Source organism: Aquila chrysaetos, chromosome 2 (genome assembly GCF_900496995.4).
Source record: "Aquila chrysaetos chrysaetos chromosome 2, bAquChr1.4, whole genome shotgun sequence".
Taxonomy (NCBI): Eukaryota; Metazoa; Chordata; class Aves; order Accipitriformes; family Accipitridae; genus Aquila; species Aquila chrysaetos.
This window is the reverse complement of record NC_044005.1, coordinates 40,481,101-40,495,429: the sequence shown is the minus strand read 5'-3', so window position 1 is coordinate 40,495,429 and position 14,329 is coordinate 40,481,101. Positions and strand designations below refer to the sequence as shown.

Here is a 14,329-nt window from a genome sequence, read left to right as displayed (position 1 = left end):
GTAAATAACTATGATATGCTAAGGAAAAAAAGGAAGTTAATTGCAAAAAGATTACAAAATTATAATAGAATGGCTGTCAATAACATTTATTCTGTGTTTTGCACAGCCTTATTTGCAGATTAGCTGGATCCAGAAAGCATGTATTAACCTCTGCACAGATTTCACAACATATAAAAAGACTAAAGCTAAACAGAAACACATACTTTTAAATAACTTGATATGAAAAGTTCCATTGATTTCCCTGTCTAACAAAATATTGTCTGCCACAGCTCCTGTATAATTCAGCTTTACAAAGCCATGCAAATTAAATGCTTTCCCATACCTCATCAGTACCGAAGTGATTACAAAGCATTTAGTATACTACCCTTTGAGGAGCTAAAAAAAATAATCCACGAATACATCCTTGCTAGCAGAAGACAAAAACATGAGATTGTCAAGATAAAATCTTGCACTGCTGTGTGCATCCTTTAACAAAGAGGTTAATAATTTTCAAAGGCTAAACCAATTACACAAAATGTGGCCTTTAAATATTTGCCAAATGTGTGCAGAGAGATGCTGCTGAACCAGCACCACGTTGACAATACAGTATTGTCTACGAATCAAGGCTTTCTGATGCTTCCAGGGAAACTAGTACTTTTTGCAGTCTCGTCTCAAAACTATGGAGTACTTTGCTCCACACCAATTAAATATCAGGCCAGGGCACTTTCTGCCTCCAAATGCAGCATGTTTTAACTTCACTTGCCATAGACAGCACCTCTTTGAAATAGCTGCTATTTATATAAAGCTGAACACATACGGAATACTTAAAATGCAAGCTGACTGCATCACACATAACAAGAACAGCGCAAGTGATCTAGAGTATTAGTGTATTTGCACAGCCATTTACATTTACAGTTACTTTCCTTGTAATTCTGCTACAATGATACTGATGAAACAACAGGTTCTTCTACCTATATAATTAGAATAACTTTAGAAAGGCAGTCTATCCATGCAGCTGTTGCAAAACTACTAAATTTTCAGCTGTAACTTTTTACAAATTTCACACACTCTCCAGTCTAAGAAGTGATGAAGCTGGTGAAACAACTTTGTGCACAAATCAGATCAAGGAAGGAAAAATGCAAACACTGTACGCCATCACATAACTTAATGTTCTGTCTATCCTTTTCAACAGTGCCATGGCAAATATCATTAATGCAATAAGCTCTGTGAAATGGGAACACTGGATAGCCCTTTCTAAAGAGCTATACAGGCTTGCTTTTTATAGGCAGAATGGAAGGAAGATTGTATGAAAACTGGTAAGGATTTAGGGCAGGAGGAAGACAGGCTAAAAGGGATAGTGAAGGAAGAGTCAAGATGAGGGTGGAACACAGAACAGGCAAAAGTGTGTCCACTACCACACGCTCCTCTTCATAGCCTGCCATGAAACCCAAGACCTCTTGTCCCTCACCGTTCCCCTTCCACCATCAATATCTCTGAAAGCAAAGTATACATCTCCTCCCCCTCAAGTGCTGGTCCTTACAGCGACAGATAACCTACCAGTACAAGTTTCTCATTAACTTAAGGGCACAAGTTCACACAGCAGCTCTAAAAATTGCAAAGCTTGGTGCTAACCATATAAGCATCCCAAATGCTACCAGTTCCCCCCACCCCCCCAGATTATTTTTTTTTCCCCTTTAAAAATGTAGGACAACAATCCTAAATAATTAAGGAGATGTGTGTGTGTCTCTCTCTCTCTCTCTCTCTCCACCTATATATAAAATCATGTATGAAAAAAATATAACTAAGTGGTATGTGGAACTTATTCTTCACCTGTTGTATGTGTAGTACAGTCATTAGTTACATGACCCCACAGTACATTTTCCAAAGAAAATCCTTTCTCTGTTCCTGACTTAGCATTAAGGATGTCTCACCCTGGGGACCAGCTGTTTCATGCTCTGCAGGTTTTTGCAACTGTCCTACTTCATCTGCTGTAGCAGCTGGAATACAGGCAATAAATGATTAAGGTAATAGTTAATAGATTAGTCTGAAGAACTGAACTCCCCCCTTGCCTGTATCCATCTTTATATGAATTAAATCACTTCAGTCAGATTTTCTGGACACAGTAACTACCTGTCTGTGGTTGCTTCCCTAGACCTTCCTGTCCTGGTGTCTAATTTGAGACCTAACAGTCTGATCTAAAAGGTTCGATTAGCTTCAATAAAGTAAAAACATTACATTTGATAACATTAAAAAGTGCTAATGCATAGGTCCTGGGTACACTGGTCATCAGATTTAATGGAAAAGGAACAATAATGACAATCTGTACTTCTTCTCGTATTCATTACTTGCAAGACATGAAGGCATCAAAGACAGGGTGAATTATACTTGATTTAAATGACCATCAGTTACCAATAATCAGATGATATTATGAACTGGAAAACCTGCAGGAAGTTAAATATTGCTACGTGAACAGAATATGGTGAGGACAAACCAAGAAAACGTGTGCTTCTCCAATTCATCTGAACTTACTGAGGAGGCCAACAAAATACTCAGATGAAGAGCTACATATAAAAAGCTGTAAATGAAAAACATATGCAAAAACTATAAAAAAAGAGGTACATGAAAATTTAGTACTGATTGTATCAATTAAAAACCTGTTAAGAGAACAAGCTTGGAAAACCAATGATCTGCTTATCAGATTGCATGCAGTAACTAGAAAAGCAGTCCAAGGATCTGTTCAAAATGGGTCTCAAATCCTTACGACAAAGTTTATTCATTGCTTTTTACCAGCACCAGAAGTCCTTGTGTCTATTCTCAACTCAAAATGAGCTACAAACTAACCTGTTTTCATTCTTTCCCTTTCTATTCATACCTCTTTCATCACTTTGCTCCCTCCTCCAAAACTGGGGTTCCACCTGTAGGACAAAGGACCATTCTGATCAAATTTAAAAGGTCCTTGTAGATGAATCCAAAGAGAGTTTTGCAGTTCTATGTCATTCTTAAAAGGCAGGTAACTCTTAGTTTCTTATTCCTCGTGACTGAAGTTAGCCACCAGGAAAATGAAGACCTACCAGTCAAGACTTCATTCAGAGGCCTTTGGATTCCAAAGCAGCAAACAGAAGCAGTTGATTAAGAAGAAATGTCTCGCTCAAATCAGCTCAGGATAGTAAAAAATCCTCAACTACAGCACACTAATCAGTTTCTGTCTTGGATTCAGGTAGCCAAATACGATAATACAACATCTACTTGTTCAGATGAATGGAAAAAAGGAGATCAAGACTGACGCATCAATTCAGAGACCTTCTATTACAGTTTTTCCTAGATTCACCTTTATGTGGGATCATGCTCTATCTCCTTACAAAGTAGTGACTTTACCCACAACCGAGTCTTATTGAAGAGATTTAATAATTACTCTGTTATCTGCTGGGAACATGCTGAGACTTCAGATTGTAGGATCACAGATGCCAATGATCCTAATACTATGATGCTGACAGTGACAGATTTGGGGGCACCGAATTATTTATGATTCATAATGTTCCAGAGGAAAGACTTCATACTTCACTATCAGCCCTCGTTAAAAAGTGGCATTTTATAATTAAAAATTTGGGAGTGAGGGAATCGGTTTTCAAATTCTAGAAAAGTCTCACTTTTGCCAAGCCTCCATACCACTCCCCTGCCCCATGCCATACAATAAAATATAATAGAGGATAGTAAATGGACCACGTTACCAGGGATACTTCAAAATGCTGAAAACTGTAGGATAAGAGCTCAGAATTAACATTTTACAGCAAGCAGTTTTTAAAAATGTAAATGAAATCATCTCTATTCCACATGCTTTACTGAAATTTAGCCAACTTAGGAAATGCAATGCAACACACACATGTTACTGGCAGTAACCCTTGTTAACTTTTACTGGGAAAAAAACTGGCATCGTCATAAAACCTGAAAACTAACAACTCCTCTGAAACCAGAAAAATAAATGAGAACAACAAAAAATATTTTATATCTGGAAGCTTATCTATTTGATTTGTGTCACAAATTCTTACCTGAATTACAACAAAGATCAAATCCCGGGGGGGAAATATTCATTTATCAGCCAATTAAAGTTATTATATGTACAAATTGACGTCTAATTTCATAAAATTAATTCCCCAGAGGAGAAAAATTCAATTTAGTCTTTAGAAATACTTTGCTTTATGTGGTTACCTATTATTAACTTTATCCTTTTCTTCACAGGATTACTTTCATCTTTATAATTGAAGGAAAGGTAGAAGGTTCATCTTTCAGATGAAGTTTTTATCAACTGAAAGGCTTTTTGAAGAATAGTGTTTGGTATTTTACTAGCTTATCAGTTTTATTTTTGTTACACTTAAAGGAATTGCTGGTTTTGTGTTAACTGAATTTGCAACAATTGTCAGCTCTGCGTAGGATGAAGATAGATTCCCCTAACCTTTCTTTCTTCTCTCCCCACCTCCCCAATTTATGTTATCTACAAAATTTGCCACTGATCTACACATCAGCAAGTCTGCATTTTTGCCTTTTTTTTTGAATGCTTCCTTGGTCCCTAACCCTCAGAAGAAAACCTTTGCTCTAAGGAAACTGAGTGTATATGGCAACAGATGGCACAACGATCACCTGCACTGATCTGCTGAGATTTAACAGAGCTTTATTCTCAACTTCATTCTCTGCTGAAGTAGCTCACACTAAATTATTTGAACTTAGGCAAGGTTACATTGATTTTAAGATGCAACAGTAATTAATGTGAATTACTACCATCAGTTTCTGTACTCTTGCAGTATGCCTTTCTACAGGCAAACACAAGTTTGCTCTGCAATATGGTGAAACAACTGGAGGGTCACTACAGAAGGGTGCAGAGGTTGAGCTCATGCGCTGTGGTGCTTGGCACAATTTGCTCCCTCAGGTTTCGAGCCCTGCTAACCACAGTCATAAAGCATCAGTCATCTCGGAGCACAATGAACCAGCTGGCCTCCCTGTGCGGAAGGCCATGAAGTCACATTCAATAGTCATACGCCCTTGCAGTCAGTGGTAAAATGTTCGTGACGTAACAGGATGGTAAATGAAGCATAATAAAAGCTACCAAATTGAGACAGATATAGGAACATGGGACAGTAATCCCCTACCTACGCATTTCAGCACATTTTGTTCCATTATGAACTTCCACTCATTATTCTCCATGTAAACACTACAATATCTCAAGCCAGAATTGTGTCCTCTGTTCTCACATCGATATTGTAACCACTAATCAAGACAAGGATATCATAATACTCAAGCGTACAAGTAGCTGTTGCTGAAGCAAACCCTTTAAAATTCCTTTTAACTGAGACAGAGAGGGGGAGAAAGAGAGAAAAGGCAGTGCACGTGGTCATTCCCACTTCAACACTCATGTTCTGTTTTGGTACCAGTGTCACTCATTTGGTTAATAAAATGCAGAATCCCCTTCCTGGAAGCTAACTTACAGGATCTGAAAAAAAGATGCTGACAAATCTTACTGTATGCTATACTGTATTCTATTCCTGGAATGAGATTGTTAACAGCAATAGTTTATTTTTGATAGCGGCACTTGCTCTCTAGGAAGCAACTCTAAACGAGTGCCAAAACATGAAAGGAAAATATTCTAGCTCACAGATACCATCTCTCAAGAAAGAAAATTTTTAGCAACTACAAAAGAGAGTTCCACTTACGCCCCCCCAACTTTAAAAAAAAAAAAAAAAAAAAAAAAAAAAAAGATGTTTCTCTTCTGTGTTTCAGTTTCTAGCTGTTGATATATTGCATCCCTGGGTAATGGTTCCAGAAACAGACTGCTCTCTGGTGTGTGGACTCTGGTAAAAGTTACTCATCTGCAAAGTGCCCAAGTTAATCAATGACTAATTTCTCATACTGCAAGACTCTGACCTATGAATAGTCACAAACCAAAAATCAAACACAAAAAAACCCAGACCAAGAAACAAACCCCAAAGGAAATGGGCTGATACTTGCTGGTACGAGTACAGTTCAGCATAATTGCCATACATTACAGTAAGCACCATGGATGCACTTTCCTGAGGTTTGCATCCTTTCTCATACTTCCATAGCAGAAAGGCTCGTACACCGCCCTCCTCCTCCAGCCTGGCCACAAGTTTGTTTCCGGCATAGCTTTAGTACCAATACAAAGATAGAGCTCAGCCTGTGGTCTCTCTGCTGCACCACTGGCTACATTCCTGCTGGCCACACTTGGCATGCTAATGCCGGCAGTCATCACCACATGTCTCATGACATCCCACAAACATCAGAGCTGAGTGAGAGACCTCCGTTTGGTCGAGGGGAAAAGAGGGTGTTTAACCTACTACCTCTAAACTTCCAGTTGCTTCTAAGTAGTCTGGAGTGCAACTCAAAGCTTTTTTTTTTTTTATGACAGGTGTTAGACCGTGTTACTAATTTGATAATAGGATTATTAAAAAAATATAAACCCATCATTTTGCTAGCGTTTAAGATATTTTTCCCGACGCTGTTTTATTCCTTTGCTCTACCACTGCAGTTGCTTCTCCCTAAACTCATGATTTGGCAAAAGAATTGCAAAGAGTTGTTCTGCCGTCTTTGTGGATGTCATCCAGCTCCCAAACCTCCACAGAGCACCCTTTCTTCATAGGCTGATTGATCAGAGAGTCATGTGTTTAAGGGAGAAACAAAAGCAGCTTTTCAGAAGTGAAAGTTAAATTTTACCTAAAATTAATAGCCTTTATTTCCAACAACCCCCATATTAACCATCTAGAGAGTATTTCATATTCACATTCCTGAACATGCCCCTGCAACTATTGCTCCTGCTTTAAAGGTACTGCTGCAGTGCTGGAGAGGAGAACAAGGAGCAGGGAGATTATTACTAGATGCCCACACAAGGTGTTCCTGACTCCTGCATCACCATCACCTGTGCCCCAGGCCTCCTCAGCAGCCAGACACACACTGACTTTTCAGCGTAAGCCCAGCTGCTGACACACTCAGCTATCACCCTCCACAATCCTTCCTTCTCAACCCAGCGACCTTTCCTTCTGCCATGCAGCCTGTTTGGCCACAGCCCCCAGTGGAATAGAATGAACGACATCAGATTTGAATTTCAAACCTCAGTTTGCTCCCTCAACAAAACCCACTCCAAAGACAGCTGAGCATCTCATCAAGCAAAAGATCATTTTTTCAAGCTTCCAAATAATAGGTGTTCAATGAATTCGCTTCCTTATCTACTGACCTGAAAATACAAAGTAGGTCATTACTCAAGTCTATTACAGTTCCTGTATATTAGAAAAACTAACAGAAAGCAACTGGAAGTTACACAGATAAAATGCAGCACTATGTTTGTAAAGTGAAAAACAAGTTCAAGCTATCACTGAAATACAGCGTTTTGAAAGCACACAGCTAAAAAAAAGTGGTTCCCCCCCCCCCATATAACCTATTAAAAAAATGTCCATTGGTCTATCTAAATGGTATTCTTTTATAGCACACACAAAGTATTTTCCCCTAAAAAAGATGTTCTGCTTTTGTGTGTAGGTATATATATCATGTATAATTTTGTATACATATATCTACATGTATTTACACACAAGATGTTAATGCTATCTCTCAAAAGCAAGTTTGAGAATAGTCTAGACAGAAGCACATAAATATAACATAAGCAAACATAATGAATGCTCATGTCATTTAAACAATAATTCCCACAACTACTAATGGTTTACATGCTTAATGAATCTGCATTCACTACTATTATATGAAGAAAAACAAACAAATATAAACCTAACACCACTGAATTTTCATTGTATGCTTCTACGGGAAATTTTGAATTACAGAACCTAATAACCTGCAATAGCCTCCAGAGCAGAAATGTATTAGGTATTCACATTATTCAAACTTTGGTCATGTAAAGACAGCATAAAAATAACAATACTGAAAAATCATAGTCCAGACTATAAAGTCATACAAGGGCTACAGAGATTGAGAGAGAGATCCTTTTAACAGTTCACATGTTCGAACAGATAAGGAAGCATGTAATCCTCAAATAATCCTCGCAAGAAGTACAGCAGCTTCTGTTTCAAGTGACTGCCACATTCAGTCAAGTGTGCAACACCAAGAAAGGAAGTCAATTAAAAACCTTAAAGGAAGATACAGACTTGCAAGCAAAAACTTGGACAATACTTTGGAATTTTTTTTTTTTTTTTTTTTTTTCCCCAATGATCATGGACAACTGGAACATTCAAATTGAAATGCACTCAGCTGAACCCTCCACAACCTTCCACTATAAATCCTTTTGGGAAAAAAAACCCTGAAAACTCAGCAACATTCTTTTCAACAATATGCCAATTTACTTTTTTTAAATGACAAGTTTTGTATTGCTATACTTATAAGCTCTCAAAAGAATACTGGTATATCAGTGTAAAGAACTTGATTTGAAAGTGTAGAATAAAAAAACCCAAAGAAATAAACCCCCCTTAATAATAAAAGTAGGTTAAAAGAAAGGGTTTAAAGAAAAAATAAAAAAGTTTTAACTATGTTCTTATTTAGATATTGATCTTAGAACATAAAACCAAAAATTAGTAAGCAACAGATTTTATATGAAAGCAAGAATAGTTTCCAGCAACTCTTCACCTTCTCATGTTTTCCAGTCTTTCCATTTTCCTCTTAGACCATCAGCTTCATACTTTGCCTGTGATCATTTAACTCACAAACATGCAATCCCATTTACAAGCCGGACTCTGGTGTCCTTTCAGTGGAACACTGAAACAGGCTTCAAAATTAGTTATGGATTAATTTGCAAAGGACTCTAAATCACTACCACTAAGAAACATCTAGACCAGTTGATGGATTACTGTGTGCTGAATTTCTCCAATGTATTCCACCCCAAAGGGGTAAACTAAACATGGGGCCCAATCTTCTTTCTGGAACAATGTTTTGTGTTGTCTGAAGCCTACTTCATGCATACATGCAAATAAAAACTATAACCAGATGAAATAACGTTTTTCTTCAGACAATTAAATTGTTCACTTAGAAGGCATGGCAACCAATTCAGTAAGTCACTACCTATTCTTTCAGCAGTGCTTATGGCAAGCCCTCTCAGTCCTCTGATATAATGGATATTCCTAAACTAAAAAGGTTGAGAACTTTGTACAATGAATACATTTTTTACTGTGTTTGGTTTCATTTAGAGCTAAGCATGGGGATCATCCCACAGACCAAAAAAAGAAAACCATGTCAGGTTACCATTTGACACACATGCTGTGTATACCTAAACTTGTGAGGCACCATAAACCCACCAGAAAAAAAAAAAAACTTTTAGGCTTCTTATATAACACAAGCAGGCACGACATCAGAGATCCCTGGAGATAATTCACTTTGCTATTTTTAAGAAAACACATATAAAGAGCTTTTTTTGTCCTTTTGACAACCACATGTATTATACATTTATTTTCAAAAATGCCATCTTTATGGCTATAAAGGAATTAACAGCTCAGCCTCTACATAGGACTCTATATAGCTTTTCTTGTTAATTTTCCTGTAGATACTTCCAACATGCTTTAAAATTAAGACTAAAACAAACACTGTTTTAAGCAAGCACTCACCAATTTGGGGGGGTATGAAAATCTATCAGAAAAATATGGATGGGATCTGTAAACAACTGAAATGAATTTCTGAGCACTAAGCATCTGGTGATAAAGATGAGTGTGTTGCATCTGTTAATGGTATCACCTTAAAAACTGAGAGAGATGTCTGAAGCTTTCAATGTGAAATGCAGAAGACTGATGGATAAACCAGTAAACAGCTCTAAAAACCTAGCAGAGAACAAAGTACAACTACACAAGCTTGTACTTTGCTAAATGAATGAATATTCCAATGGTACTCTCCTTTTACATATGGGAATGTACACAAGAACACAAGACAAAAGCCAGACTGGTTGTACATAAATTACTATTCTACATTTAAAATGTTTCAAGTTCTAATAAGAGTGAATAAAACAATGTCGAAGGAAGAAAAAAAATTACCTGCCAAAATACGCAGTTACTCAGCAGAAATCTGCACACTGCAGGATTGCAACATTTATGGTTTTGAAAATAATAAAGCTAGATATAAATATTTTGGTTGATTCATTTCTTGTGAGCACTGCGCTATGAGTGGGTGTTCAGGTTGGATTTCAGAAGACTTAAACAGAGGAAGAACTCTGTACACGCCTGAGAAAGGTTTTTTCATTATTTAGAAATTCTCTCTCATATAGATATCTCAGCAGTGACCGACAGGTAGATGACACCCTTTGGTTTGATGGCATAGGTATGTTATGTTCTATAGTTCTAACATATACTATATAATAAAAGCAATTGAAAACTTCCAATAGGCAGTACTTAAGTTTTAAAGATAGCTATACAAGTGACCCACTGAAGGCACACAGCTATCTCCAGCAACTACAAAGGGAAAATAATACCTAGCTGGCCATATACATCAACTCTTAAGGAGCGACTGTGAAAATTTGTGCACAACCCATTGCATAAAGCAACCTACATCAAACTGGAATACCAGGAAGAAGCAACATAAGCAATTCTGGTCACGAATCCAGACAGTCAAGCTGGCAAAGCAGGATACAAACTGAAAAGAGCAAGCAAGGTGGCACTGACACCTAAAAAACACACTTTGCAATTTAAATAAGAATCAGTCTATTACAAGCACACATATGCCAGCAGTACTGGCACTTCATCCAGACATCTTTAAACATAAGGCACAAATTTAGGTGGATGGTTGGATGTTGCTAGTTATCTCAAAGCGTAAGTAAACTTGTGTGTGTCCAGCCTGTCCACCTCTCCCTGCAGGTACACCTCAGGTTTCACAACACTATAGATGTCTTCTGCCAACTGCCCTTCCAGCCCAAGACCAGTAAATTTATTCTTTAGAAGATTTATTGTGTTTTCTGCAAGTTGGGCTACAATATCTGGCAGAAACAAGAAAAATAAAGCTACCTCTTTCTAACTGAATCTCAAACATAGTCCAGCACGTCTACTTGAGGGTTTTGCATTAAAAATTAAGGAAGTACGATGCGAAAACCTTTTCTCCTTATGCGATTTTTTTTTTTCCCCTGGCCATGGTCAGTAAAGGGAAATATCTACATCTGTTCCCTGTTTACATGCATGCAAAACATTTTATAAAATGAAAATAGATTCGAAATAATTTAGATTCCAATACTAACCCTTCAAAAGCAAATTACCTACAGAAAGTACATGCGTGGGTGTATTCCTGTTTCACTGCATCAACCGCCTTAATCAGCCTTGCATACTATTCCTGATTATGGTTCATTATATAAAATCACGTTGATAACAGTTCAGCAAGAATGTTTCTTAACCCTTTCTGAAAAACAGAAATACATTTTTGCACCAGTTTTCACCTGAGAGGTGTGCACATGGGGGGTGACCTTCCCCAGCCATGCACAGCTTTGTAAAAGCCTTAACAGCCAACTTCAAACCGCGGGAATTGGTTTAAACCATCCATCAGTATAAACGCTGCGGTTCGTCCCTATGCCGAGTACGGTGACACCCGCAGAGTCCTCAGCTCCGCTTGCCACCGCAACACGCAGGTCCTTGCAGAGCCTCTACAGCAAGCAGACTTTGAAGGTTAATGCACCTCCTCTCCCCGCTCACAGAGCTGAAATGATTCCCACTGCACCAGCTGGAGCCACATCTCCTGTTCACAAGCTGAAGGCCCTGCTAGGATTTCTCAGTTTTTAGCAACACAAACAGTACTTTGAAGCCAAATGTGCCTTCTTCAATTTGCAGGGCTGCATTTTCTTAAGCACGCACACTTTCTTTTTTGGTTTTTATATACTCTTCTATTACTTTGAAATGGGAATGTTATCAATATTACATACTACCCGTTCAGCACATCAGTATCTGAAAACTACTTGAGAATGTCAGCAATTGTGAAGCAACGCAAATAATTTCTTGGTAGGATTTCTGATCAGAAAGGGATCATACCTGTGCTCCACAATCTGCTTGTTACATTTCACGATAAATTAGGTCTTGATTTCACCCTGTAAAGACTAAATGATTTTATATCTCCTTCCATTAGGGAAACTTTCCTCAGTGATACCATCACTGTTGAAAGCAACTCATCTTTCCGCACCGGAACACAGTTTTTTCTGGAGACAACCTTTAAGAAAAATGCTTGTCTTTTATGACAATTTCAGTAGCTGATTCAGTAACCAGTATGATGCTAGCACTGCTAAGTCTTCATCATAAAGCAAAATTTCCCCTTGGTTGGGATAGCAGCAGTGTAGGGTCTATTTTGACAAAACCTACCCCCAAAATGGGGGGTTTGAACACAGGCATACGTAATAATGTCACACTTAAATCGGTGCTTTGTGAGTGTACAGAGACAGCGACAACACCAGCAGACTTCTAAACTTCACATTTGACATACTTTTAAGAACTCTGTCCTGTTACCATTATTTCACTAGTAGGCCACAGGGTGTCAAGCCACAGCCTTTGAATCTAAGCAGATATATGAAAGGTGTCTCTCAGGAGATGAGACCGAACAAAGGCCCTTCCCTTCGCTGCCAGTGGGGGCAATTTCTGAACTTCCACAGGCCTGTGGAAGGGAGATTTCCAACAGACAATTAACCCAAGCAGATGGGGAAGCCAGATTATCCTGGCCAAAACCAGCACGAGTTAATTGTCTTCCTAGTAGCTGGTATAGTGTTATGTTTTGGGTTCAGTATGAGAAGAAAGTTGATAACACACTGATGTTTTCAGTTGCTGCTAAGCAGTGTTTAGACTAAGTCAGGGATTTTTCAGCTTCTCATGGGCAGCTGACCCAAACTGGCCAAAGGGGTATTCCATACCATGTGATGTCATGCCCAGTATATAAACTGGGGTGAGCTGGCCTGGGAGGGATCACTGCTCAGGAACTAACTGGGCATCAGTCGGCAAGTGGTGAGCAATTGCATTGTGCATCACTTGTTTTGTATATTCCAATCCTTTTATTATTATTATTATTGTCAGTTTATTATTGTTGTTATCCTAATTAGTTTCTTCCTTTCTGTTCTATTAAACTGTTCTTATCTCAACCCACAAGCTTTTTTTTTTTTTTTTCTTTTCACTGAAGGAAATCCTCTTCTATACCTCCATAAGTTTAAGTTTCCAGGATTTTACACAAAGATGCCAGTGTAACTAAGCTGACTTATGCGTAGGTCACATGCAGCAAAAAGCTGTTACACCTAAGAACATTGTATGGCTAGTTCTACAGATACTGTTTTCTTCTTTCTACTTTGTCCTTCATCCTAACCATCCAGTCGTCATTTACCAAATTCAGTGAGCCAAAAAATTGGTTTCTGGGCAGTGAGAGATGGCTCAAAATAAAACCACAGTTTTAAAACTCCTTGGTGAGCATGGATACCTAAGATCACATTAGTGCTTCAAAACACTGATTTTTATAATGAAAATATTTGTTTTCCTCAAAGTTAAGCTTTTAGATAAATTTCTGCTCTCACCTGTACTTTAATACAGACTTGCCAGAAGATACACTGAGGATGAGCAATCATTCTAGTTGCAAATTTCAAACTTATAAACTGTGAGGAATGAATAAGTGATCTCTCTCTGAAATTAAACGCTTGAAATTTCTGATACTCGTGAGTAGTTCATTACCTCAGACAAGGGAGTAAAGTTGAATCTTTTTCTTCTTAATACAACGAAAAAATACAATTACTGGAAGGCAGAAATTCTGCAATGGAACAAAACACATTTTTGAGTCTTTTGACTTCTTCACACACATAATTAAGTGTCTGTTCTTTGTAAACTGTTGCTGTAAAAATATCACCAGAGAATTTTTACAGCCAGACAAGATGTTTCCAATTCATTTTAATCTTTATTAAAGATGCAACAACTGCTCAGGGCAACTAACCCTATTTTATTTGGTTCATAGGCTAACACTTGCAAGTCATCCTTTCTTATAGGCTAACAGGAATGACAAGTAGTTTTAAGAAGAATTCACAGTCCTGAGACAATTTGACTGTTTACATATAGTTCATAGTCCTTTATATTGCAAAGATAAGATTCACCAAGAAAGCAACTGAAAATATTACCGCTTCAGAATGTAATGTAACATAGAGTAAGATTTCTCACAAGACATTTATACTGCCCAGGATGTTCTTGACTGGTCAAAAATTGTTGCAAGTCTCCTATGTGATCATTAAACTAAACGTAAGAAAAATAAATACAGCAATTCATTTCACCAAAATCAGTAGATCAAAATGAAATGATATAATGGGGAAAGAAGTCCCGGCCTTGCAAATCTATTACAATTCTTGCAAAGAATCATTCAGTATGAGACACATCTG

The 14,329-nt window shown here is 37.8% G+C and overlaps 1 protein-coding gene across 13 annotated transcripts in view; it reads right to left on the bottom strand.

The window, feature by feature from the left end:
- SIPA1L1 (signal induced proliferation associated 1 like 1) overlaps positions 1-14,329 on the bottom strand; it is a 227,797-nt gene that overhangs the window by 81,512 nt on the left and 131,956 nt on the right. The window lies entirely within an intron of this gene.